General features: G+C 39.5%; 1 pseudogene; it reads left to right on the plus strand.

The window, feature by feature from the left end:
• The first annotated feature begins 381 nt into the window (after nt 1-381).
• On the plus strand, nt 382-1372 carry LOC125834313 (uncharacterized; annotated as a pseudogene).
• Nucleotides 1373-10157: the final 8785 nt, after the last annotated feature.

Consider the following 10157-nt stretch of genomic DNA (forward strand, 5'->3'; position numbering starts at 1 on the left):
TAGTGGACCTTCTCTTCCACGAATGGTGGTATATTCTGGGAAGGCGTTGCAAAGTACTTTGACAAAGATGAGGCAAGAAAGCGTGTTCATCGAGGGGAAAGCATTGTATGGAATGCAACCATGCTTAGTAGGCCTCACCCAACTTATTATATTGATGATGGAAAAGCACCAGAGTTGGAGCTAGCTTATTTTATGAGCCTTTTTTTAATTATCTTCCATTGAGGAGGGGAGGTTCCTTTGTCATTGAACCATATAGTCCGCACCATTTAGTCGCCAATTTGGTTTTCATCAAGATATTCCTGGCTATTTAGAAAATGATATTCGTGCTGAGTCACTTGATGAAGGCCTTAGATATTGGCGCCTTTGCATATCAGTGCAACTATGTCTAAAGCGACATTTCCTCCTGCGGTAACTTCCGCAAAAAGCTTTATACTACCCAATATTCATCTTGGTCGGAGAGATCCTATGGAATGGTTCTTGAGGATAAGTTGGATGTTATGGTAGAGAAAGTGGGTCAGAATTTGTTACCCTTTTAGAAGACAAAAGTCAAGATATCGAGAAGACACTTCCAAAAGTCAAGACACCACTTGCTCCCCAATATCAAAGTAAAAAGCTTAACTCCTCTAAGGTATCCAAGAAAGAAGTAGTTCATACTTCTACTGATAAAGAGAAATGTCCCCCATTTCTATTCTCTAGTAAACGGGCCCTTCAAGAAACAAGCAAAACTAGCAAGGATCGATGTTGGAAGAGGCAAAGGGTTGAACCATCTGGGACTGAAGTTGTTGATTTAAGAGTCATAGAAGTTCAGAGTGTCGATAGTCCTTCAAGATCAATGACAATTCAGAGTGACAAGGTTTATTTTTTATTTTTTTTTTTTTTTTTTTTGAATAAAATAACTTTGCTAACCCACTTTTTCCATGCGTAGGTTAACGCTGCCGGACATCCACTAGGATTGCCACATGAGATGCCACAAGTTAGTGATGAGTCTACTGCAATATCAAAACCTAAGGCACAATCAATTTCAAATATTGAGCAAGAGCAAAAGACATCATCTACTTCTCGTGGCCAAACTTTAAAAGGGTTGAATCCTAATTCAAATGAGTTTTCCCAAGTTCTTCCAAAGAGTAATGGAGCTATGTCTGTCTTCGAAGGAAAAGGTGTTGTGTTCAACCACAAAAGAAAGTACATCTTGGGTCTTTGGGAAGAGATTTGTGGAAAACTTTCCAGAACTTCTCTAGACAATATTTCATCTTACAAAGATGATATTTGTGAGATTTTCAAGGAGATGAGTGAGATGAATTTATTAGATCTTTCACCATTGAAGAGCTTGGTAGATTCTCTTTTTGATCATGCTACTTCTTATGATCAATAACACTCTAATTTTGTTGACAAGGCGCATGAAGATAAGAAGATGGAGTTGATTTCCAATGCCAAAGAGCGTCTCGATTGTTCAAAGTAGAAGAGGGTGAGAAGGCAAAACATGTTTCTTTTAACAAGAAATCACTAAAGAAGGTTAAGCGGAAGCTAGAAACTTTACAACGAGAGCGAGAGGGACTTGAAGTTGTTTTAGAAGCTGCTAAGAAGAAGGTTGAGGAGGTTAAGCCAAGATTTTAGCTACAAAATATAGATATCCTCGTATGAAAATATGAGTTTATTAACGCTTGAAGATTCACTTCATTTGGAACAGAAAAGAGAGTGCTTGGAGGCTAGTCGTCAAGATTTGACTAACTACAAGTTACGCTTAGATTAGGCTTTTCCTCGTGTTTCCCTTTTTTGTTTTCTTTAGCATTTAATTGATGTTTCAGACAATTTTATAGTAATGAAGTTCTTTCTTTTTTCTTTTTTTTTCATATCATGCATTTTTATTGCATAATCCAATTTGAATTTGCTCTTTAATTCTTAATCCCAAGCTTTAGTAATTCAAAGTCATTCCATATTTTGCATGCCAGTAAGAATGAATAAAGTGCAAGTTCCACATTTTTAAGTTTGCACATTCAAACTTGCCTTATCAATTTTGTGGAATTTAACTTGTAACAAGTTTTAGGGCCTTAACTTGTAAATTCATAGAATTCAAAGACATTGACTTGTAACTTGGTTAATTTAAGAGTCTAACATGCAAACTTGTAGGACTTATCATATTTACTAAGTCGGATTTGAAGACTTCAACTTGTATATATAGAGGATTCAAATACTTCAACTTGCATACTTGTCTGAATTTAAACACTTCAAGCCTACTTCAAAGAAGCTCATATTTCATAAGGGTTTGCCCCCATCTATTGATCATTCAATACTTCGTACAAGTCTACAGTTTGATGAGACAAACGATAAAACAAAATACTTATCGCTTTGACTGACATGTGACAGATCAAGTGGGAACATGTTTTTTTTTACACTCATGCAACTGAACTTAGGATATATTCTAAGCGCCTACGTACCTCAGAGAAGAGGATCAAGTCACAACGTAGTTCTGGGGGATTGAGTGAATTTTTTTTTTGTTTTTTTTTTGTTTGTGTCGTACACAGTTTATACTCTTGCGGGCCAAGAGTGACATGCAGTTTAGGCTCGTACCTTAAGGAACATCATCTTACTTCAAGAGTAGTACCTCTTTAAGAATTTTGCATTAATAGGACCGATCTTTACGCCATCTGCATCAACAAGCTTGTAAGCACCATGTGAATAAGCTTCTTGTACAACATACGGTCCATCCCACTTTGAGGTAAATTTGCCCCCAGACTTGAGCGAAGTAATGATGGGTCTTCTTACTGCGAGAACTTGGTCTCCAACTTGGAAACACCTCAAGTGAACTTTCTTATTAAAAGCACGAGATAAACGAGCTTGATAAATTTCAAGGTTTTGTTGGGCTTCTAGCCTCTTTTCATCAAGTGATTCTAACTCAACAAGACGCAGTCGAGCATTTTCTTCTTCAGTGAGCTCTTCTTGAATAACAAGTCTTAAGGAAGGTATTTGACGCTCGAGTGGCAGGACTGCTTCAACTCCGAAAGCAAGTGAATATGGTGTTGCTTGAGTTGGTGTGCGGTATGTTGTCCTATATGCCCACAAAGTTGCTTCCATTATTTCATCCCAATCCCGTTTGGACTTGGAGACAACTTTTTTCAGAAGGTTGCATAGAGTCTTATTGAATGCTTCAGCAAGACCATTGGCGGCAGCATGATACATAGAAGATTTACGCTGCTTGAAGCAAAAGAGATCACTAATTTTGTTCATTAACTTGTTATCAAATGGCTTGCCATTGTCCGTTATTATGTAGCGAGGGATGCCGAAGTGATAGATGATATTCACTTGGATAAAATTTGCAACATTCTCTTTCTTCACTTCTTCAAGAGCAACGGCTTCAGCCCATTTTGAGAAGTAATATGTTGCAGCCAAGATGTACAAGTGTCCACCAAAAGATTTTGGTAGTGGTCCCACAACATCCAATCCCCAAGCGTCAAATGGCCAAGATTCGATAGTTGGGTGCAATACTTCAGGCGGCTGATGTATGAAATTTGCATGAAATTGACAAGCATCGCACCTCCGAGCATAATCTAAGCAATCATTCACCATGGTTGGCCAATAATACCCCATCCTCTTTATGTGAAAGTGGAGTTTCGGTCCAGATTGATGTGATCCACATACTCATGAGTGTTCTTCTTGCAGAGCTTGAATTGTTTCTTCCTCTCCCAAACATCGTAATAGTACACCCTCAAATGATATTCTATATACTATGTCCTTGTAATAAAGGAAGTGAGGTGCACGACAACGAATGTCAGTCCTTCTCCTTGGATTTTTTGGAAGTATCCCACAACACATGTAGTCAATAATGGGTTGTCTCCAATTTTCCTTTATGGCTTCAGAAACGACAACGAGATGCTCAAGCTCATTTTCTATATATTCTTCCTCATTTGGCAGTCGTACTATCCATCTTTGACAAATTGTAACTTGTGTTTGATTAGGAAGGGTTAGCATTGAAGCCAAGGCAGCCGATGCATCAGCTTTCTTATTTTCCGTTCTACGCACATGTTGAAGGGTTAAATCTCCAATCCATCCTATCAACTTTTGAGCATAGTCATGATAAGGACGCAATTCGGGCTTCTTCACCTCATAACTTCCTAAGAACTAGTTGATCACCAACTGAGAGTCACCAAAGACTTGTAAGTGTAATTGCTTCATGTCGACGGCCATCTCAAGTCCAAGTATCAATGTTTGGTATTCAGCGACATTATTAGAGCAACATTGCTTCAAAGTAAAGGAGAATGGTAGAATCTCTTCTTGCGAAGTGATGAATACCACGCCAGCGCCAGCGCCAGCACCACCACGATGTGCAGCCCCATCAAAGTACATTTTCCAAGGAGGTTGAATTTCAATAGACATCGCATCTTCATGAGGAAGATCATCAATTAATTCCCAATCGTCGGGTATCGGATAGTCTGCTAAGAAATCAGCTAATGTTTGTCCCTTCACAGCTTTCTGAGAGATGTACACAATCTCAAACTGTTGGAATTGGAGGTACCATCTTGCTAGTCAATCACTAACGACAGGTTTTGACATAACAAACTTGATGGGATTTGCTCTAGAAATGAGGCGGACAACATGCGCTTGAAAATAATGCTTCATCTTTTGAGTTGAGAAGACAAGTGTAAAGCTGTAACACCCCGTATTCAAAATAGACAAAAATGCAGATTTTGAGAAGTTGCAGGTGCAACTTACGGTCACCATCCATGGACTGTAGGTCAGACCACGGCCCGTGCTGGTGGTCCGTGGTTCACCACTGCAACCCCTCCCAGCCAGCTCAGAAAAAATTGGCTAAGTCTCGACCCACGGTCCGTAGATCAGACCACGGTCCGTGGTCTGTGTCCGTGGATCAAGACCTCCTTTACCCAGCCTCAGACACGAACTACGGTTGACCAGCACGGACCGTTGTTTGATCCACGGTCCGTAGGTCTGACCGTAGATCGAAGGTTAGCAGCCAGTTAGCTGAAAATTCTGATGGGTCAACTTTAGATGGTCATAACTTTTAGCACAAAATTAATTATGTGTCCCATGACCTATGGTTAGATAGATAATTTAATTATCTTTCCAACGCCACTGAGTTTGCTAAATTCCGACCTCTGAGTAAAAAGTTATATCCGTTTTAGTGAAGACCTGTCGGGCAGACTCCATCTACGGACCCAATCGACGGACCGTCGATTGATTGACGGACCGTCAGTCCATTCCGTCGATCACTCCGACAGCAGTTAATTCAGGGGTCTTTTGGTCTTTTTCTATTTCGTTTAACCCCTAAGATACGTCGTTTAAACCCTAAATCATGAGATTTTAATCAGTTTAAACCTAGAAACATAACTAGAACTTACCTAAGTCAAATTCATTAATCAAAACTTAGAAAATTAGAAGCAAGAAGGGAGAAAAAGGCCAAGAACCCTAGTTCAAGAACGCAGCAAGGTTCCATCAGTTCCAGCCCCGAAATCGAAGGATTTCTCCGTGGAATTCGTCACCAGGTATGTGGGATTTCACTAGTGGGTTCCTTTCACCGATTAGGTCCCTAGAATTCAGTCAGATTCTTGATTCCATGATTATGAACAGACCTAGGGTTTCTAGAATTTGAACAGATCATCATGAATTAGTTATTTAAATGTTCCAAATCAGATTATCATGTTATTGCTCAGTTTATCACATGAATTTCAGAACCCTAGCTATGTATTTCTTTAGTTCTTGAATTACACATGTTAGGTCAGATATTTCAGTATTCAGTTTTACATGCCTCAGTTTATGAATGCATCATTATCAGATTAATTGTTGCATTCTCAGTTTGCATGTTCAGTTTCGAGCTATCCAGTATTTACAGAAATTCAGTCATAACTAGTTAACCACTTAATCTATTGGGAGTACCATAATACCGAGTTGGACTAGGGTTTCAGCGTACCCATATAGTCCCAGAACTACGAGCCACGTAGGTGTAAGTCCCCTCTGTGGGCAACATCAGTTTAGTGATCACGCCAGCATGCCTTTATACCTCTGACAGGGTATATTGGGTCCTCTCGATGGGGCGTATACATCGGAATCCACATTTAGCTCATGTGGTTTTATGTCGGTTATTAGTAGCTCCCACAGTTCAGTCAGATTCTATTGCATTGACCACATTTACAGTTCATTCAGTATTCAGTCAGCATGTTATAAATTGGTCATTGCATTCAGTTAGCTCAGTATTCAGTATCTATATCATGTTCAGATTATTTCATTGCTTTATTGCTTTGTTCAGTTATATGTTCTTTCAGCTTTACTCCATCATACATGCTCAGTACCTTTCAAGTACTGATGCATACGTGCACTACATCTTTTCGTGATGTAGGTTCAGGTTCTCAGCATCCAGATCACGCTTAGATCGATTCCCAATCTTCAGTTCAGCAGAATCAGTTGGTGAGTCCACATTCTTCGGGGACAATAGTCATGAGTTTCTTTTCAGTGTTTTAGTCTTTAGTTTCAGTTTTGCTAGATCTAGTTGGGGCATGTCCCAACATTTCTAGTCAGTTTAGAGGCTTATTTCAGACATAGTTAGATTCAGCTTAGTGTTTTGAGTTTGATATTTCTTTTGTATTAAACTCTCAGATTTCATATATTCAGTTATAGTATATGGGTATTCCCCATCTTTTCAGATTTATTTATGAATTAGCTTCCGCATCAGTTTATTATCTTTAGTATGCTCATGATCATGCCAGCAGGGTTAGCTTGGGATCACTTGTGGTCCTAGGTCCCGTGTCCGCGTCTTGGGGGTAGCTTGGGGCGTGACAAAAGCACAACTTTTCAATTGGCGAATAGTTCAGCTCATTTGGTGTCATCGTTCTACTTAAGTAATAAAGAGTGTTTTCTTTGCCTTCACTATTCTCTTGAGCTAGCAGGGCTCCTTCAGACCTTTGTTGTGTCGCAATGTAGAGTATCAATGGCTTTCCAGGTATAGGGGCTGCCAAAACCGGAGGTTTCGCTAGATACGATTTGATACTTTTAAAGGCATCGCTACATGTTTGATCCCAATTAAAAGAAGCACCTTTCTTCATGAGATGACCGAATGGTTGGCATCTTCCCGCTAGATTTGAGATGAATCTCCTCAAGTAGGCTAACTTTCCTTGGAGACTTTTTAACTCATGAATATTTCGAGGCTTAGGCATCTTCGATATTGCACCAACTTTGGCTTGATCAATTTCAATTCCTCGATGTCTCACAATAAAGCCAAGGAAATTGCCAGAAGTAACTCCGAAGGCACATTTCAATGGGTTCATCCTTAGTTGATATCTTCGGAGCAACTCAAACACCATTCTTAAGTCTTTCAAATGATCATCCCTCTTTGTTGACTTTACCACCAAGTCATCAACATAGCATTCAACATTTTTATGGAGAAAGTCATCAAATATATTTTGCATAGCCCTTTGATAAGTGGCACCAACATTCTTTAAACCAAATGGCATCACTTTGTAGCAATAAATACCCTTAGGCGTGTAAAATGCGATGAGTTTTTCATCCTTTGGAGCCATGCGGATTTGATTATAGCCAGAAGAACCGTCCATGAATGACATCGTCTCATAACCAGTGGTGGCATCAATCATCAGCTCCGGAATGGGAAGATGAAACTCATCTTTAGGACATGCATTATTAAGATCTCTAAAGTCAACACATACTCGAATTTGACCATTATTCTTCCTTACAAGAACAATACTTGAAATCCATTAGGATATTTGACCTCGCGAATAAAGCCTGCCTCAATGAGTTTGTTAACTTCATTTTCTATCAATGGAACCAAGTCTGGCCTAAAGCGTCTTTGAGCTTGCTTAACAGGACGAGAACTATTTTTGACTGCCAATTGATGGACCGCTACTTTAGGATTCAATCCAGGTATTTCTTTGTAACTCCAAGCGAAGACATCCCTATATTTTTGAGTATATTCATATAAGCGATTTCTTCATCAACTTCTAGAAAGGCACTCAAGTAAGTTGGCCTTGGGTCTTCATCAGTGCCAAGGTTAACTTTTTTCAAAGGATCTATTGTGGTCTTTTCTCCTTCTTCAAGTTCCGATGGAGCATCTCCAGCATCTTCTTCTTCTAAAGGATCATTGTCATTGCCAGATATATGACAACACTAGACAATATCTTCTAACTCTTCATCAATCTTCATTTGTGGCAAATAATCGTACTCATTTTGGATTGTAATATGATTTGAGGAGCCTACACTTTCTTCATCTTCCTAGCGCTCCTTGGTGTAAACCACAGTGTGAACATTTGCCTTGAGTTCCTCTTTACATGAAACTACAAGTTCCACTCGTCGCCTCATTCTAGAAGGAATCGAACTTTTGAAATCCTTTCGAACCAAATGTGAAATAGGCGTTGTAACTTTTAAATAACTTCTCAGATTCTTGTTTTTCTTCAATGGACCTAACCTCTCAAACACAGAAGTTCTTGTAGTCGATTCTCCAAGTCGATTAAAGACAGAAGGCTTTTTGTTGGGAGTAGCGACATCATCTTCAAAAGTTATATGGTTGTTGCTTGCCCTTCTTATGAAAATGCGAATTGGTGGTGGTTGGCTATAGCCTAGGCCTTCATGTGCTTGCCTAGTTGTATCTTCTGATACAAGTTTCCCTAACATTGATGGCTCATCAGGGTTGTATCCAGCTTTCACAAATAACTTGTAAGCGTTGGGATCAAAACCTTCTCTTGTGCGTTTTGTAGGGAGCGCCACATCTCGCACTTGATTTTGAGAGATTGACTTTTCTGGCAGCTTTGAAGACAAGTTTATTGCATCAATCCATCTGATAGGAAGAGTTAGCCCTCTCCATACATTTCTTGAAGGTTAGATGATGACCTTCTTCTTTCTTCACTTTTGGAACATAGCAAAGTCTAGAAGTCAGCTTCTTCTTCGAAGACAAGATCTTCCATTCATTAAGAATGGGACAAAGTTCTTTGGTGTCGACGTTTACCTTTCCGACTGCCGCATCAATTCTTTTGCTTATGACCTTATCGGACATGATTGGTTTTACATCATTGATTTGGCCCCTTTAACAACATAACTTTCAAATAGAATTCGCATCGCAAAGTGTGTCTTAACTTCGGTGAAAGGATTATCATCTGCAACTATCTTCCTTTCAATCCCGCCTTCAAGATACTTCAAACATTGATAGTAAGAAGATGAGACAATTTATTCTCATGTACCCAAGGTCTGCCAAGTAATATATTGTACGACGTCTTTGCGTCAATCACATGCATCCATGCGCTTGATCGCAAATCTTCCATGTGGATCTCTAATTTAATAGAGCCTATGGACCTCTGCCCCCTTGATTAAAACCTTGTATCAACAGACGACTTTTACTAAGTTCTCCAGTCGTGATGCCGAGTTCCTTCAATGTGTGGATAGGCAGAATGTTGACTCCAGATCCTTCATCTATTAAGATTCTATTTATCTTCTTCTCTAGCACGTGACCCCCATATACAAAGGACGATTGTGTAGTGTTTCACCAAATAGAATATCATTATCTGTAAATGTGATTTTTGTATCACATGCATGTGCTTCTTGGGAAGAAGGTTCAATAGGTGTTTCAGAAGGTGAAAGAGACATCATTGACGAATTTCCCTTGTTGTCTTTTCATCGTCATTAGGAGACACTTTTGATGATGATTCACTCGTTGTTCCTTCTTTGTCAATAGGAGGCACCTTCATTGTTTCTGCTTTATCAGCATTGAAACATGATGCCTGACATTGTCTTGAGTAGACTTTATTGTCGAACGAACTTGGTAAGAATCCTAGAGTCACAGGACGTCGGGGTTTTTGGTAGTGATGCACTTCTACCTTTGCCCTCTTTAGGCGCTTGATTGATTTCTACTTCTCCAATTTTTCACCATTTTCCTCTAATCGGTGGCTTGGATGTTCTTTTCGTAAGCTTGACTTGTTGCGTCTTCGCCTTACAAGAATCCAGCCTCGTCACCACTATATCAACTTCCTGCTCCAATGACTCTTCTTCATGATTTTCAGAGATATATATTTGGATCGGATCGAGTGAGCCGAACGTGATAGAGATCTGGTTAGAACTAGCTTCTCATCATCAAGGACAATTTTCTTTTCGTTAACCAATCGCATCACTCTATCCTTGAAGACAAAACATTTTTCGAAGAGAATGCTCAC

The sequence above is a fragment of the Solanum verrucosum genome, unplaced genomic scaffold (genome assembly GCF_900185275.1).
Source record: "Solanum verrucosum unplaced genomic scaffold, falcon-dt-bn FXZP01000178.1, whole genome shotgun sequence".
Classification (NCBI taxonomy): domain Eukaryota; kingdom Viridiplantae; phylum Streptophyta; class Magnoliopsida; order Solanales; family Solanaceae; genus Solanum; species Solanum verrucosum.